We start from the raw sequence: 18,473 nt of genomic DNA, 5'->3' as shown, positions 1-18,473 counted from the left end.
CAGATTAAGTTAAAAAGGAGCTCATTGAAAAGCTAGTGAGCACAGAATCACGGGAAGCCTGAAGAAGCTGGAGGGGACGCCAGGCCTGGGGCCAGCCAGGGCTGCAGCCATCATGTAACCCATCTGGTGCCCTGAGGACCCTACACTCCTGCCATGAGCACTGGATGCCAAGTGGGCACCACCGTACCCTTCATGTTTGACATGGGAGATCACAGTGTCAGCCCTGGAAGCTCCAGCAGCTGCTGCCACCACCTGCTTCTGGATTGGACTCTTGGCCTCACCTGAACCAAGCCAAGTCACAAGCTCCCAACTGGGTCTTGGTGGCTGGGATAAATGGCCTTCGCTTCCATCATGTAACCTAGTTCTAGGCCCAGGAGAAATGGGAAAGTGAATATTTGGATTTTTCAACGTCTGCAGCGGAAGACAAGTTCCATCTCTCACCAAGATTTATGAGGTGGAAAATTCCACCACAGATGCGGGGGTTCAGATATGTTGCAGTCACAAAAAAAGATAAATATTTAAAACATCTGAAGTATTTATCAGTAGGAGAAGAATATGTCTCCATATAGTGCCCCATATCATTTAGAACTCCAACTTCTAAAATCTAGACCTGGAAAATAGACTACAAACCACTTCATCCAGCTCCTTTTGTTTTCCAGATGAGAAAGCAGGGCTTTAGACAGGGATGGTAACCAGCCCAAGTTCGCAGCTGGACCAGAACTCAGGTTTCCTATTTGGGGGCCAATTGTCTTTCCAGTAGATCAGGCTGCCTTCCAAGACAAAAACCAGAATCCCTTCTTTGTCAGATTAGATTCAATGCCAAATGTTCACAAAACATATTTATTTTTGCACCTTAGCTTGATTTGACTTATGGCAAAGATTTTGAGATTAAACAGATGTAGCCATGATTCCTCCCCCTCAAGTTTCAGATTCAAGTCGTATTTATTAACCACCTATCACAAGGGCAGACATTGAGCTGGTGTTTTCCTTAATGTTGCAGGAAGTTCAGGGATCTGTTTGGGCCTGAGGAACACCTGGTGATGGGAACTAGAGCACTGCAGAGCTTCTCTTGCAATCTGTCACCTCTGCTTCTCTCTAATCATCATTTTATTCTTTTCGATAGATACCTCTGCATCTGGTCCTCGTGGCTGAAAACAAGATCTGCAACAGCTGTGAAGAGTTATGTTACAGCCATAAAAAGGAACGAAATTGAGTCATTTGTTGAGACGTGGATGGATCTAGAGACTGTCATAGAGAGTGAAGTAAGTCAGAAAGAGAAAAACAAATACCGTATATTAACGCACGTATGTGGAACCTAGAAAAATGGTACAGATGAACCGGTTTGCAGGGCAGAAGTTGAGACACAGATGTAGAGAACAAACGTATGGACACCAAGGGGGGAAAACCGTGGTGGGGTGGGGATGGTGGTGTGCTGAATTGGGCGATTGGGATTGACATGTATACACTGATGTGTATAAAATTGATGACTGATTAAAAAAAAAAGTTGTATTAGTGTCTAAGGGCTTAGAATGCTCAGGAGACAGGTGAAGGGAAGTTAAATTCTGGATATTTGGTAATTTGAATACAAGATTCCCAGAAAAAAAAAAAGAGTTATGTTAAAGTGTCAGTAAATGGCCTGGCTCCCTTGGTCCCAGTACCATATTACCAAGGAAGAGACAATCGGCCCAGGATGTCCATCCCTACACCATCAACTGTAGCCAGGGGGTCAAAACCACATTGTACAACACAGCTGCTCCCAGAGTAACTAAAGGGACGTGGAGGACACTCCAGGAAAACCTGGGAAATGCTCAGACAAAATATTGACTTTGGGACATACATACAAATTAATTTAACACTCACAGTAGCCCCATTCATTCACTTATTCATTAAATATTTACTGAATCCTGCTGCTTTCTAGGTCTTATTTTAGATAAGAGGGGTACAGCAGTGAGCAAAATAAGCAAAGAAGACAGAAAAAAAGGACAAACAAGGAAATATACTATACATCAGACAGGGGTAAGTGCCACCTAAAAAATAAAACAGGGTAAGGAATAAAGATGGAGGTGGATGTATGTGCACACATACACTATTTTAGGAAGCATGGACAGAAAAGGTCTCATTTAGAAGAAGATATTTGAGTTGAATTTTGAAGGAAGAGAGAGCAAGTCATTAGGCTATGGGGTAAAAGCATTCCTGGCAGAAAAACAAGTGCAAAACCCTCAGGCTGAAACATGCCTTGTGTGGTCGAGAAATAGCCAAGAGGTTGAATTGGCTCTATCAGAGAGTGAGAGAAAGAGTGTCAGGAGGTGACGTCCATGAGGTGAGAGGGACCAGATGATGCATGGTCTTGGCACTTTAAGGACTTTGGCTTTTATTCTGAGTGAAATGGAAAGTCATTCAAAGGTCTGAAGACTAGAAGTAACAGAATCTTGCATATGTCTATTGTGCTGAGAGGGTGCTAGCAAAACAGCATGGTAGTGAGAAGGCAGTCAGATTTTGGATTTATTTTGAAGGTGGAACTGACAAGATGTGCTAATTGACTGGATATGAGAGATGAGAAAAAGAGGAGATTTAACGATAAGCAACTAGAAAGGGAGAGTTGCCATGTACTATGATGGACAAGACTAGAGGAGAAGCAGGTCAGTGAGGTGAAGGAAACTAAGAGTCCAGCTGGGGGCATGTTAAGCCTGAGATGCTGCTTAGACATCCAGGTGGACCTTGAGGGGGCAGTTGGCTGAACGAATATTGAGTTCATGTGGGAGGTTCTGCTAGAGATACAGATTTTGGAATTGTCAGTACAGAGATGGTACTTAAAGCCTTGAAACAGAATGATATCACCTTGAAAGTGAATATCAGTAGAGAAGAAATGAGGGCAGAGGAGTGATCCCCAGAGCAGTCCCCAGAGTAGGTCAAATCAGAGAGTGAAATGTGTATGAGATATTGAAATCAAGAGTTATGATTAGGAATAGGCATAAGTTAAATAATTTACCTCCGATCTGGTGAGTGGAGGAGCCAGTTTCCATTCCAGTCTATCTGATTGCAATGACTTGGCCATCATCCACCGTCTCCTGGTTGATGATGCTCATATCTTCTCTGCCTTCTGGCCTTCATTTTTCCTCCCATCACCGCTTTTCTCCTAACTTCCTCATCATAGAACACTTCCTACATTCATAACAGGAAGCTGAGGCTCAGAGAGGCTAAGAGACATCGTCTAAGATCAAAAAACAGCTAGAAAGCGGAATCGCTTGCTACACAAGAGGTAGGATGAGAAACATGCCAAAGAGCCGAATGCCCGAATCAAGACGAAAATGCCTCCTGTGAAGGAAATAATAGTGGTGAAGGATTCAGACAGGCGAGAGCAAGGTTTTATGGCAGCCCAGATGTCTCCGAGCCCCTTTTGGTTTCCTCTCATTTATTCACTGAATATTGTGTGATGAGGGGTTGGCAAGGGTGGGAAGCTTGAAAGATTTAATAACAGTTTTTTTAAAGGTCATTACAAAGTGCTTTACAATTGTTCATCTTTATCTTTTAATTCCTGATTTTGAGAAACAGGAAGAAAAATAAACAGGAAAAGTACATGAAAATCCCCGACAGGATCCCATGGAATAAAAATAGTGCTGACAGGAAACAAACATCTTAAAACTTTAAAGGGGACAGAGGACGATATGGATTGAGAAATCCTACAGGACTGATTACTTTTCATTGCTATAAAAGTAATCAGTTACTGTTAAATGGAACCGTGACCAACATTTTGGCAACGACTTATCACCTACTTGCACCCCTTTCTACCATGTTAGACATTTCTCCCCAAACTGCTATCTGCCGACACCTGTAAAGGAAAGAGAATCAGACTTGGCAGGGCCTCTGTTCTGGTGGCCAAGTTATACCACCATATCCTGGCCTAGTAAGCAAGTGTCTAAAAATAATAGCTAACATTTATTGAGAGTTGCTGTGTGTGCTAGGCTATGGATTTCACATGTAAGATTTGAAAGGGGTTAGAAAAATTGCCATACCTGAAAAGTTTCTGCTTCATTCAAATTATTTCTACTTTATCGATTCTAAGCCTTGATGAGCTTTTAGTGCCTCAAATGTGAATTAATTAATCAGATTACCCATAATTTATATGAACTTTTATAGGATGCTACTGTATACAGAGTGTCCAGATTATCACTGTGAACGCAGAGATGGGCAAGACAGAGCCCCCCAGGAACTGATAATCTGGTTAAATATTGCAGTTAGGATTTGTCAAACCTGTACTATATTGCTATCATGTGTTTCTTACTAAAAAGGACACTTGAATGGAAATCAGGAGACTGTATTCCTACTCCCTCTGCCATCGACTTAATCAACTGTGAAGACTACAGGTGAATTACTTCCCCTCTTTGGAACACAACTGCATCTCTTAAAAGGAATGCTTTGGCCCCTTGTCCCTATATTCTCCTCCAAAGCTGGCAATTTGTGAGTCTACTGTTATTTTATCTTTATTCATTCAACAAATATGTATTTAGCACCATGTGCCAGGCACTTCACAAGTATTAACCTACTTATTCCTCACAGCAATACTATTATGTACGTACTATTATTATCCCTAATCATATAGTTATATTAACCCTATAATAAAACTAGTATCCCCTTTTACAGATGATGAAACTGAGGCACGGAGTCATTTTAAAATACTTAAGGTATATTTTACTCTTAAGACACTTAGAATTTTTTACTTTTGCTTTGCTGAGGGATTTAAAAGAAATCTTTGAAATTTCATCCCAGGTACAATTAGGTTATCATTTTTGTTTCCTACTTGTAGAACAACTGCAGTTATCCAGCAGAGACCGTGGAGCAATGAGGAGTCTGTTTCACAGTCACAAACACACGGGAACAACCAGTGGGGAGCCCCTTTTTGTCCTTTCTGTCCTCTAGCACCTACACTCTCTCCTTCCCTCTCTGTAATGAAAGAAAGAATGTGGAAGTGCCTAATAGAAACCAGCTCATTTTACACTAAAAAAAAAAAAAAACACCCTTGCCTCTTTCCTTTTCTCTCTCCTTCCCTCCCTCCCTCCATCTTTCCTTCCTCTCTCCTGCTCAGCCTTTCAATCCCACCACTTCTATAGTGATGTTCTTTTCTGCCTTTCTAACCATTTCCTACACAAAAGTGATCGCTAATTTCCACCCTCAAACTATGTACCTGAACCACGTGATTCTAACTTCCTCTCTGCTTCTCCTCCCACCTACTTTCAAAGTCCGTTTATCTACTGTACTACTGCTGTGATCACCCTGCCACTGGATCCTCCACCACAGCCCTGAAATCTGATCCCCAGGGGTCCCCTTTCCTGCTACTATAGGCTCCCTCTCCCCACCTCCCTGTCCCAGCCATTCCATCTCTCTATGTTGCTTGTGTGCTTTGAAATTTTTATGTAAAAGGACCCTGTAAGCACCAGGCTTGATCTGATCTAAACCTTCTCAACCAATTTGACGGCACAGAGTAGAATTTTATCATTGTGGGTTCATTGATATATTACCAAATGATGGTCAAAAGACAGCAGTTTTAGACACAGCAGCATGTGCAAAGCAACAGTTTTTTACAAGTCACTTGATACTAAATAATATTTAAAGTACTGACATTTGCAACTTTTCAAAAATCAAAGAGGAGGCAAGATGATACTTACATGATTGTGACTCTCACTTGCATTATGACACCGTTCTTGAGCGGCAGGGATACATGACGCTGTACTGCTCTCTCCAGCATTGTAGACAACGTGGCTATGCCCAAGGGAGAGCCTCATTCAGGTGAACATCGTCTATCAAACGTGTCACAGTGGGTTTCAAACTACTGAGGAAGGGGAAGGAGCGTGGACTTCAAGTCAGAAGACTTGGGATTAGACCCAAGTCTAATCTTTTCATGTACATATAGTTTAACTTTGGGCAACTCACTGCTTCCATTTAAATCTTGGTTTTTTCATCTGTAAAATGAAGATTATGGTATATTAATCCCTGAGGTCCCTAATGCATTGAAGTTCTAAGATTGCATGATTCTATGCGTATTGTGAAAAATATCCAAGTATCAAATTTTGTCACATTGTGTTTAACAGCAATAATTTCTAAACTCCCTACTAAGGGACCCTCAGTGATGAGCGTCACTGTACTAGGCAGAGTCTGAGGATATGAAGAGAAATATAAAACATGGGTCCTGCCCTCCAGGTCTTTTGATCTATGTGTGGAGAGAAAGATTGATAAGGATAACTAGCATGAATAAGTGGGAAATAAAAGTATTCTAGCAACTGTAGTTAGACCTAATATTCAGAATCATAGTTGAGAACTGGAGTGATCATGATATTGGCTCTAAGCAGAACTTTACAGAGTGGGCAGATTTTCACTGGAGGACAAAAGAAAAGACTTGGGTGGAAGGAAGGCAAATAATGCATGTTTGAAAGGATGCGTGGAAAATATGTTTGGATAGTAAGAGTTGGACTATATTAAGAAGGGTTTAGAGAAAGCTAGGCCAAAAATTTCAGATTTGTTTCCATGAATGATTGGATGCCATTAAAGACTTTTTTGGGGCAGATAAGTAATATAATAAATGTACAAATCAAATAACAAGTAAAAATGACGAAAGATACACCTATCCTGGAAGTCTTAAATTTAGCAGTTTCCAGATGCAAGGGCTTGTTAGAAAATTTTAAATATAATAAAAGAAAGAAAGAAAAAAAGGAGTGAAAACCTCCTGCCTCTCCTTTTCTGGTTCTCTGATCTGAGATCCATAAGCTGGAGCATGGGGAGGGAAGTGATTGCTAAGGTGACCAGGTCCCAAGCCATATGGGGCATTGCATAGTCATTGCAACTCCTTGAGCTACCCTTGGAAATGAACAGGCAGCCCTGTCAGGCTGGTCAATCCACGGCCGAGCATCTGCTCCCAACGTTCACCCAAAAGAAGGCAGGACCTTCATGGGTGCCAGCCGACACTTCTGGGTGGTTTTAAAAGAGAAGTTTGATGCTGAAATCTCGTCAGGAGATGTGAAAAGATAAATGTGTCTCACTGAGCGTCAATCTCTTTGCTAAAACAAAATTAAGTTAAAATTTTAAACTAGGGCATCCGCGAAATTTTTCAGCAGAAATTTGTAGCCACAAGTGTTAGACCTGGAATTGCTCTTAGATGCCAACACTTTCATTTGTCAGATGGGGAAATCAGTCAAGTGGAGAAAGAAATTTTTCAAGGTCAAATTTTAATTAATGACCCACCTGGGATTAGACCCCAGTTTTCCCAGCTCCCAAGCAAAGTGTCTTTCCAGTTCATCAGATGGCCTGTCACATTGTTGCTTGTTGAATTAAAGAAGAAATTCCAGACAATCTTCGAGATCAGTGTGGCAGTTAGTAATAATGAAGGTGGGAGTGGGAGTGGGACCTCTGGTTCCTCGAAGTTCCCGTACCTGTAAGGTACTGTTTGTGAAAAAGACTCTCCAGTTCTGCCAGTTCACTACCTATTACTACGAGGTTGAGAAAGACCTTAGCTTTGCTGATTATTCCTTGACAAATCAACCTCGAGACCTCTGGATATTGTGATAAAACCATCCTATTTAAAATCCAATTTTCAAGTTATCCCTCCTTGCTCCCTATCCTCCTTTTACACTGCTTCTTTTCCCCATAGGACTTAGGACTTTATAACTTACTGTGTGACTTTGTATTAAGGTTTTTGCATATTGCCTGACTCCTCACACTAGAATATAAGGATCCCCCAAGGATCTTTGTCTGCTTGGTTCACAATGTATCCCAAGGACCTGGAGTGCTCAATAAATATTTTGAACGAGTGACTGAATAACAACTGGATCTACCACTTACTTTGAATAATTAGCATACTGTTAAGTAGTGGTTTCTTATCTGTAAAATGGACAGAATAATTCCCACCTAACCAGGGTGTTATGAGGATCAGTAGGAGAAATATCTTGCACAGTACTAGACCCAAGGCCTAACCCTTTGACTGCTGGTTCTCTTCCACGAGATGTTTGAAATCACGGTCACCCATCTCTCAGCCATCTTACTCCCTCACCAATTCAAACCACACCAGGTACTGTACATCTTTCTGCTAGATGCCTTTACATTCTTCCTGTGGCTTTAGACAGCAGGATGGGGCTTGGTGGCGTACTGGGTAGAGGCAGTACTGATACTGTGGGACCAGGGAGGAAGCACTGGCTTTAGAAACAGATCCAGTGTTGAGTCTTGCCTCTGCCACTTTTTAGCTATATGACTTGGAAAGTGATCTCACTTTTCTGAGCCCCAGTTTTCTCCTATGAAGAATGGGGATAATACTTCACAGCGTCAATGAGAATAGCAGAGCATATAATGTTTGTAAATTACCTCTATAATCATAGATGCTTCTGAAAAAAAAATAAATGCACCTATTAGCCCTGGAAAATAGATTGATTTATTAAAAAGTTGTCTTTCAGAAAGATGATATAAATCAGCATATCTGAATTCCTCTGTAATTGTGTGTTGACATATATCTCATCAGGGATTATGTATTAAGGAATTATAGAATTTTACAGCCAGGTTTCCTACTTACATTTCTCATTTTGCAAATAATGAGACATTGCAGAGAATGCTAGTATGAAAACCTCTATTTACTGAGGATTTTTTTTTTAATTGAAGCAATTCATAGATGTGAAAATCCTTATAGTTTTCAAGGCACTTTGTAGTTTACAAAACACTTTCATATCCATTGTCTCAACCAATCATCTTTGCAACCCTGTACATAAGTTAGAACTCTGATTTTATGCCTTCTGCACCATCCTCCCCATTTTACTCACTATATGTGCTTATACTCCAAACATACTGGACTTCTCCCCATTCTCAGATCATGATTTATACTTGGACTCTTTCTTGTTCCATACCTTTGCTCAAGCTGTTCCCTCTGATTGGAATGCCCTCTTTTTCCTAGTTCCCCAAATCTATTCTTTAAAGTACTATCCATTCATCAAGGCCTAACTTGAGCCCTTTCCCTTCCAAAATCCTCCCCAGTTCCTTTTAGCAAATGTCTACAGAGGACAGCTGTAGCTTCTGCCTTTCTTTCTTTCCTTCTTTCTTTCTTTCTTTTCTCCCTTCCTTCCTTCCTTCCTTCCTTCCTTTCTTTCTTTCTTTCTTTCTTTCTTTCTTTCTTTCTTTCTTTCTTTCTTTCTTTCTTTCTTTCTTTCTTTCTTTCTTCCCTTCCTTCCTTTCTTCTTATGGTATCAATAAACCTTTGCCGAATGGTTTTAGTGGGAAAATAAAATGCAATGCCCACTTTTCCCTCTCTATGCCCTCCTAAGCTCTACATCACCACTACACACAAGCACCAAATTTGGACATGTGGTCCAAGCCAAGCAAAAAGGCTCTCTGCTGAGAATGCAAATTTGAATCATAGGACAGAGAGCTGTTCAGTTGTGAGCTCTTGAGTCTTCTGTTAGTCCAGTAGTAGAATCTTAAAGATATTCCATTTCTGTCTTTCCAAGACCTTGTCATTATCAACTCTTCCTTCCATTCTGAGAACCATCCAGTTTCCCTCAAAAAATTTTCCATCTTATTGATTAAAGTTTCTGTTGTAAGTTACCAAGGAAATGGAACTGGTATATTTTCTCAGATATTTCTAGAGTTCTTTCTTGGTCACCCTATTCTAACCCTCCCTTTTCTGCTTTGGATATAAGTTGTTGAGACATGCTCCTGCCTCTCCCATTGAATTATATGCTCCTCACTAGGGTCTGTATCTCCTTCAGTTCTTACTACTGTCACTTACACACTTGAGTCCTCAAAAAGTGTCAATTGAATTGAAGTTGAGAAAACGTATATTTTCTTTAGATTGGAAACTGATTCAAATCCTCCTATATTACTTAGTTCCAAAAGAGAAAATTTCTCAAATGCTTGTGTTAATTGAATCTTAGGACTGGGAGAGACCAGTAAGTTTGATAGTTGTGATTTGATTATTTTAGTTTTTTTATTTTTAATAAAGTTTGCATTTCTTACTTTCTTTGACAAACATTTTATCATCATAGATAAGCAAGATAAGTTTTTGAAAAATTATATAGTACTTTACAGTATACAAAATGCTTTCACATACATTATTATATGTAATACTTACATCTAACTTCTTACCATGTCAGATGATGGAACGTCTTACGGGCATTATTTCACAGGTGTGAAAACTGATTATTCATAAAAGTTCACATACAAGGTCACATAGCCATTATGTTGTTGGGATATGTCCTATAACTTGGGTCTTACAAATCCAAAGCCAGTGCTTTTTCCAGAAGGACCATGTCCTTCTTCCCCTCCAGCTATCATGCATCACAATAATTACCATGCTTATTGTTTTAACAACTAATCACATCTTTTACAGATGTACAGTCTTCTTCGTTTGTTTCACAAGTAGCATAACTGTCTTCTCCCTACTTAAAAAATTAAAAGGAAAAAGACCTATGATTACAGCAGTCAGCAGAAAAGTATTCAGGTAAGAATACTCATTAAATTCAACTGACTCTTTTTTCCAAGTAAGTTGCTCAAGATTTAAGCCTTTGGGGAAGTGTAAAGTTAAGTTTTTCCAAGAACTGTAACGTATATTTCATACCTCACCTATTAGAATATTTTGAATATTACATCTTTCCCATTAATGTAGCAATATTAAAGAACTTAAGAATCCGTACTTTTTAATGTTTCAAAAAACCAGTAATTCAGTATATTATAAACTATACCCACAAATAGTTTTATAGAAATCTTATTATTTTATATTGTTCTGGATGAACTACCTTGGCTTTCACTAAGAAATATTTCCTCAAACACAGTCCTTAATGGAAAACTAACCAAGTTGATTAACTAAGTTTCTCATATATTGCTGGAGTCTAATATACATAGCTACGATTTGATTTTTATGTCCTTATCACCTCATCCATGTGAGGAATGAAGTACAAATAGATACCATTGGAATCATAATGGGCAAAGTGACAGTCATCCCACTCTGGGAGAATTACTCTTTCCCTCCTCCAGTGATCAAGGGCCAGACCAGAGGCAGGATTGGTATAGACAGGAGCAGGGAAGGAATAGAAGTTTTCAGTCCCTGGAAGAAGCGGGATAGACCAGAGAAAGTTGTGGAACTGGTAAAGGCACTACCAAGATTTTAACTTGCTTATAGGGTTTTCACTCTCACATACATTTAAAGATTGTTAAAATACATCTCAGCTGTGTGTGAGGGAAAATAAAGAGCAGGGCTAACAGCTTCAGATGGAGCCAAGAGTCTGGAGAACTGGATTCCCCAGAGATGTCTCTAGTCTTAATGGAGCCTGTCCAGCCTTTGCACCGGGGTAGAAAGCAGGATGCATTTAATGTTTTAATGGGATTTCTCTGTCTTTTCTGCTTTTCTTTTCAACTTTATTTCATTTCAAGCTTCAATTATCATCAGATGGCATTTCTTTGTATTTTTCTTGGATTCTCTGTTCTCTTGATATATAAAACCCCAGATGTAGCCAATATACATTTTTCAAACATTGCATTAAAACTTCATTATAACAGAAATAGATCCACAGACATAGAAAACAAACTTATGGTTACCAAAGGGGAAGGGGGGGGAGGGATAAATTAGGAGTTTGGGGTTAACATATACACACAACTGTATATAAAATAGATAACCAACAAGGACCTACTATATAGCACAGGGAACTATATTCAATATTTTGTGATAACCTATATGGGAAAAGAATCTGAAAAAGAATATATATATACATATATATATATATATATATATATATATATATATATATATATATGTCTGAATCACTTTGCTGTATACCTGAAACTAACACAACATTGTAAATCAACTATACTTCAATAAAAAAAGATAACATTTGACAACTAAAAAAAAAAATTATAAAATTTCATAAACTATGTCTCTCAATCTAATAAGTAAATCAATTTGTTAATTGGACTCGAAAATAATCCTTTATATGTAAAATAGATTAAGATAGAAAGTGCATTTAATATTTTTAAAATACGGGTATGCTGTTTTCTAATATATAAAATAGTAAATTTATCCTAAAGCATATCTGACATATGAAATGTAGGAAGGTAGAAAGGAAAGAAAGACAAGGGAAAAAAATCATATTTATTTAGTCTCTGATGTATGTGGTACATCTTTATTTTACAAATGGGGAACTGACCTGCCTTTTATAGGGTGGTTGAATGAAGCCAGCTAACAGATGCTCTCTTATCCAATCACTTTTTTAAATTTTTGATGTGGACCATTTTTAAAGTCTGTATTGAATTTGTTACAATATTGCTTCTGCTTTATGTTTTGGTTTTTTGGCCCTGAGACATGTGGGATCGTAGCTCCCCGACCAGGGATTGAACCTGTACCCCCTGCATTGGAAGGCGAAGTCTTAACCACTGGACCACTAGGGAAGTCCCCCAGTCACATTTTAATAGTTTGTTTGTTTTTTTATCAGAAAAATGCTCATGATCAGCCATGAAACAAGGGAGGGAAACTAACTCCAGGCCATTAATTCAGGAAATGACAACCAAAGGAAAGAAGCAAGTTTCTGGCACAGAACGGTGCAGCTTCTCACTCTGTCCCATTCCCACAAACCAAAAAAGACTGAGGAAGGATGCCAAGCCACAAATCCCTTCTGATTTGGAAGAAGCAGACTAAGAGGACGAGGATTCAGTCCTGGGAAAATTCATGGAAACATCTTGTAGAGTACTCCATATACCTCCCATCGCCAGGGGCTCAATCTCTGCACGGGATGTGCTACTAAGCCTCGCAGCCAATCAGAAAGCCCAACATGTGCTGAGTTCCGGTTGTGAGGTGCGGGTTCACAGGGTAGGGCATGCCCCTGACTGGGTGGAGGGGACCCCACACCCCAATTAGGAAGAAATGAGGTCAGGAAGGAGAGACTTTCTTCTTTTTGCCACTGCCTGTAGGTATCCAAAACAATGGATAGAACCTCTAATTGTATTAATAAATTAATAGAACCTATGAGTTCATTAATAAATTATCATGTGGAATCATTTACAAAAGAAGGATCCGAATGGGGTTTCTTGTGTGTTTGATCAACAAGAGTTGATCAACAAGGGCAGTTTGTCTCTGCCCCTCCAAGCCAAACTGCCCTTGTGTGAATGGATTGAGAAAGAAATTACCCACGGGTGTAGCTGAAGACCAGATGTAGGCAGAGGGGAGGCTAATCAGGACACCATAAATCTGTCTTGGTGCACTGCCCATACACCCACAGTTAATCTACCAAATGCTAACAATTCAATCAAAAGTATGGGAATGTCTACTGCCCTTCATCACCCAACTAATACAACGTATTATCAAAAGTTTTGATCTTTGCCTTTTTCGTAGGTGAAATTTTATATATCATTGTGCTTTTAAACTGTATATCCTTATATAAGTACTAGGAAAAAACATGGTGAACTTATAGAAAAGATAATTTTGAGATGGGAAAGTTCTTTTGAAGCATGAAATGAAACCCAGAATTATAAAAGAGTGACAAATTTAAGTACGTAAAAATTAAAATTTCTGAGTGTGGAAAAATAGCATTAAAAAGGTCAAAAACAAATGACAAAGGAAAAATATTAGCAAAACACATAAAATACAAAAGACTAATTTTATTAATTTAAAGAAAGACTACATAGAAAAATGGGGAGAAGGGAATAAAAACATCTCTGAGTGCGAACTCTGTTTCTCCTCCTTTAACAGTCAAATAATTTCACACCATTCTTGGAATGAAAGTCAGAATCTTTGTGTGGCTTACCATCCCATGAGTGATCTGGCTCCCCTCCAGCTCTCTAATTTCATTTCTTATCATTCTTCCCCTCACTTCCCTGTTCCAGATAGACTGGCCTTCTTCCAGTTTCTTGATTTCTTCAAGCGTTCTCTCCCCTTGGGACACACCCTCCTCCTTAAAAATTAAAAATAAAATAAAATCTTTACCTTCACAGACATTCAAATCTTACCTTAAATGACACTTCCTTAAAGAAGGCTTTTCTGAACATTGCAACCCCCCCATCTCAAACTGGATGAAGTTCCCTGTTATTTGGTCTCACATTTCCCTACCCTTTCCCTTCATTGTATTTATTGTCCACTATCATATATCTGTGCTGATTCGTGTATATCTCCTCCACTAGATGGTAAGTTCTCCAAGGAGTTGATCACTCTATGCCCAGGACTTAGCATACTGCCTGGCACAAAAAGCAGTTAAACAAATACTTGTTAAATTAATGCTTGTTTTAATGTTCTTACTCCTCAGATCAGATTGTTAAACATTCTCTACACAGTTCCTTTCAGTATTATTGCATTATCTCCCACAGTGATCGTCAAAGTATGGTGAATCAGCAGCATCAGCGTCACCTGGGAACTTGTTAGAAATGCACATTCTTGGACCCCTACTTAGACCTACTGAATCAGAAACTTTGGACTGGGGCGCAACAATCTGTGTCTTAATAAGCCCTCAGGTGATTCCAATATACCCCCAAGTTTGAGAATCACTGCTCTAGGGTGTCACCAGCTTCAGTAACCAACAAACTGAAATACCAAATGGCTTAATCTTTCTAAAAATTTATTTCTCACTTGTGTTACAGTCTAACATGGGTGGTCCACAAAGTCATTCAGGGACCTAGGCCAACAGAGCTCTGCCAGATTCAACATGTGGCTTCCAGGATTGCCCGGGACATTGTCTCCAACGGAGGCAGAAAGAAAGAGAGCATGGAGATGGTGCACCAGCTTCTTAAGCACCATGGCCTGGAGGAGGTGAGGTTACCCTTCCATTTACACTCCACTGGCCACAACCAGTCACGTGGCCCCATTTCAAGGTAAGGGGGGCTGGGAAATGTAGTCCTCTACTGGGCAGCTACTTTCAGCAACAGCTCTATACCATGGAGGAGAATACAAATGTCTGAAGGACAGTTGGCCATCTCCACCACAGTTATAGTATAAAGATGTCACTTTTAAAACTTACTTTTATATGACTAGAATTTTTGAAAGGCATATCAGTAACTCCCTGTCTCAGTGAAATCCTTGGAGGGCAGGCTCTAAGTCTCTCATTCTGGTTCTCATGGTGTGACTCACACATGCTAGTAAGAGCCAGGTCAGCCATTTCACCCACATGGTGGTATTTGCTCCATCTCACACGCGGTCCTGGCTATAGTTTCGGTTCCTGATGCACTTCTTGTCATCTGGCAACCTGGATTTTCCATAGCCACTCCCCCATTACATTATAGCCACCATCATGGCATAAAAGTAGGCTCCTCCAAGCCTCCAAATGTTCCCTTCCCCCAGGCGGAGGAAGAAAATGGCTCATGCTGGTCAAGAAGGAACAACAAGCAGGACACAGATTTCCTTCCTCTTCGCTCTTCTCATCCAACTCTCCAATCATAGGCCACCAAACAGAGATGCATTTGATATTTAGGTTTATTGTTTTGAATTTTTGTTTATTTATTTATTGTTTTGTTAAGTAATTTCCAAAGTTCTGACATACATGCCCAAAACACTAGTTTGAAAGATAATCTCAATGACCCATTCTTCTTACTTTTAACTGTTTTCCTCTTATCAAGCTAGTGTAACTGTCCTCTCAGAACAGACTTGTTCCCTCTCAGGTGTCTTAGCAGCAGCTGGCAGGGATGGGGAGGAGGGCAAGGGAAGGCCTGTTACCTACCTACCAGTGAGAACCAGACTTTGGTTCTGACCTGCTCAGTCTCTGTCTACCCCCATAAAGCTCATTAATCCCTCATTTTAAATTCTCCCATAGCGTATATATGTACACAAAACCAAATCCCTGTGGTGAGATATCCACATGCAAAAGAATAAAGTTGGAACCCCTACCTCACACCAAGTACAAAAATTAACTAAAAATGGATTGACAACCTACATATAAGAGCTAAACCCATAAACCTCTTAGAAGAAAACATAAGAGAAGATCTTCAGGACCTTGGATTTGGCAATGGATTCTTAGATATGACACCAAAAGCATCAAAAGAAAAAAATTTAAAACTGTAGTTCTTAAATTAAAAACTTTTTTGCATCAAAGGACATTGCCAAGACAATGAAGAGACACAGGACAGGATAAGATATTTACAAATCCTATATCTGATAAGGGTCTAGTATCCAGAATACATAAAGAATTCTTACAACTCAACAACAACAGGACAACCCAACAAAAAGATGGGCAAAGGATTTAAAAAGACATTTCTCAAAAGAAGATATACAAACAGTCAATAAGCACATGAAAATGTTTGCAACATTATTAGTCAAATGAATTGCAAATCAAAACCACAATGAGATGCCATTTCATACCCACTAAGATGACTATAATTTACAAAAACAACAACAACAACAACAGAAAATAACAAGTGTTGGTGAAGATGCAAAGAAATTGGAACCCTCATACACTGCAGGTGGGAATGTAAAATGGTGTAGCTGCTATAGCAAACAGTTTGACAGTTCCTCAAAAAGTAAATATAGAATTGCCTTATGATCCAGCAATTCCATTCCTAGGTATATATCCAAAAGAAGTGAAAACAGATGCTCAAACAAATACATGCATATTCATAGCAGTACTATTTACAATAGCTAAAAGGTGTAAACAACCCAAATGTCTAGCAACAGATAAATAGATAAACAGATTGTGGTATATACACCAATGGAATATTATTTAGCCATAAAAAGAAATGAAGCACACTGGAACATGCTACAATGTGAATGAACCTAAAAAACATTATGCTAAGTGGAAGAAGCAAGACACAAATGGTTACGTATTGTATGATTCTATTTATATGAAATATCCAGGGTAGGTAAATCCATAGAGACAAGAAACATATTGGTGGTTGCCAGGAGTTGGGACGAGGAGAGGATGGGGAGTAAGACCTCAGTGTGTACACAGTTTCATTTTGGGGTGATGGTCACACAACAATGTGAATGTACTAAATGCCAACGAATTGTTCCCTTTAAAATGGTTAATTTTATATTATATAAATTTCATCTCAATTAAAAATATATCTGGGGCCCTCATTCTTAAATCTCAACTACATTTTTATGAGGCCCTATTTAATCATTGGTTTATAAAAATTAACATTCAAACAAAAAAGCATGCCTCTTTTTAAACAAAATTGCTTGTTAGCTGGTGCTATGATCTGAGCTGTTGGAAATAAAAATTCTGGCCCTAAAGAGCTGTAAGAAATATTTTCAAACAAAAATAAATAAAAGTATATTAATAAATTTGGATTTTTTAAATCGCAGGTTAAAAAGTTTCCTTTCTTGGGACTTCCCTGGTGGCTTAGTGGTTAAGAATCCGGCTGCCAATGCAGGGGACATGGGTTCGAGCCCTGGTCCAGGAAGATCCCACGTGCTGAGGGGCAACTAAGCCCACGTGCCACAACTACTAAAGCCCGCGCGCCTAGAGCCTGTGCTCTGCAACAAGAGAAGACACCGTGATGAGAAGGCTGTGCAACGCAACGAAGAGTAGCCCCCGCTCGACGCGACTAGAGAAAGCCCATGCGCAGCAACAAAGATCCAACACAGCCAAAAATTTTTTAAAATTAAAGTTTCCTTTCTTCTTAATACATGCTGTAAAAATGTTTTAAAATAAACTTACAACTTATTACAAGATACTGAGATAAGCTGAGACCTTATCTTAACCGTAGACATAAATTATTACAAAACTATGAAAAACCAAGAAAAATCTATGACGACAGTTGATGCAGGGCTGTGTTTGGGTATCAGAGGTCTACTATGAGCACAGTGAGAGATCTGAATTAATAGAGGCCTTTTGGATGTCCTGGAAGTGTGTCTGGAGTATATCAAAGTCAAAGTCTGTGTTACTGGGAGCAGTTCTGCAATGACTGGGCCCCTGAGCAAAATAACTGACAAATCTGATGCTTACATTGTGGTAGGTAACAGCTAGTCCTCAGCTACACCTGGACTTGTGATTGATCAGACATAATGATACCCACTGACTTGAACTTGAAAGGATGAAGTTTACTGAAGATTGATATTTTTCCTCAAATCCTCACTGACTCTGTGGGGACGCAGTGTACTCGGCTTCATCAGAAGTGCTGATATATTATAACATTATCAGCAGCCATTTTGCAGGTCATCCTTGTATCCTCCATTTATTTCTGAGCTTAGACTGACAGAATCTTTTTCACGACCTTCATCCCTTACCACTTTCTTCTTCCCCTTTCTCCTTCTTCTCCCTCTAGTTCAACAGATAGTTTTGTTGCCAAGGGTTGAAGAAGGATGTGTTCTAGTTGGTACCCATTGTTCACAAAATCAGACCCGAGTAGGGAGTCAGGACAGATCTTAAAACAATATGGGAATTTTTTTTTTCCCACCAAGTTTAAGCTAACTTTTATCCGTCTATGATAATTGATGAAGATAATCTATGATAATGGATAAAAGAAAACCCAAAAGTTACCACTAGAATTTATCTTGGGTTCTCATTTTGATGCACTCTTTCCCAAATATTAAAAGG

At 39.2% G+C, this 18,473-nt stretch overlaps 1 long non-coding RNA gene across 1 annotated transcript; it reads left to right on the top strand.

Annotated features, from left to right (window-relative positions):
- Positions 1 to 1,928: 1,928 nt before the first annotated feature.
- LOC118893888 lies at positions 1,929 to 17,276 on the top strand. The gene is made up of 3 exons (XR_005019630.1): positions 1,929 to 2,016; positions 14,587 to 14,755; positions 17,240 to 17,276. It is a non-coding gene; the product is annotated as an uncharacterized LOC118893888 (long non-coding RNA).
- Positions 17,277 to 18,473: the final 1,197 nt, after the last annotated feature.

The sequence above is a fragment of the Balaenoptera musculus genome, chromosome 4 (genome assembly GCF_009873245.2).
Source record: "Balaenoptera musculus isolate JJ_BM4_2016_0621 chromosome 4, mBalMus1.pri.v3, whole genome shotgun sequence".
NCBI lineage: Eukaryota > Metazoa > Chordata > Mammalia > Artiodactyla > Balaenopteridae > Balaenoptera > Balaenoptera musculus.
The sequence above is the reverse complement of the archived record's forward strand: the minus strand, read 5'-3'. Positions and strand labels throughout refer to the sequence as shown.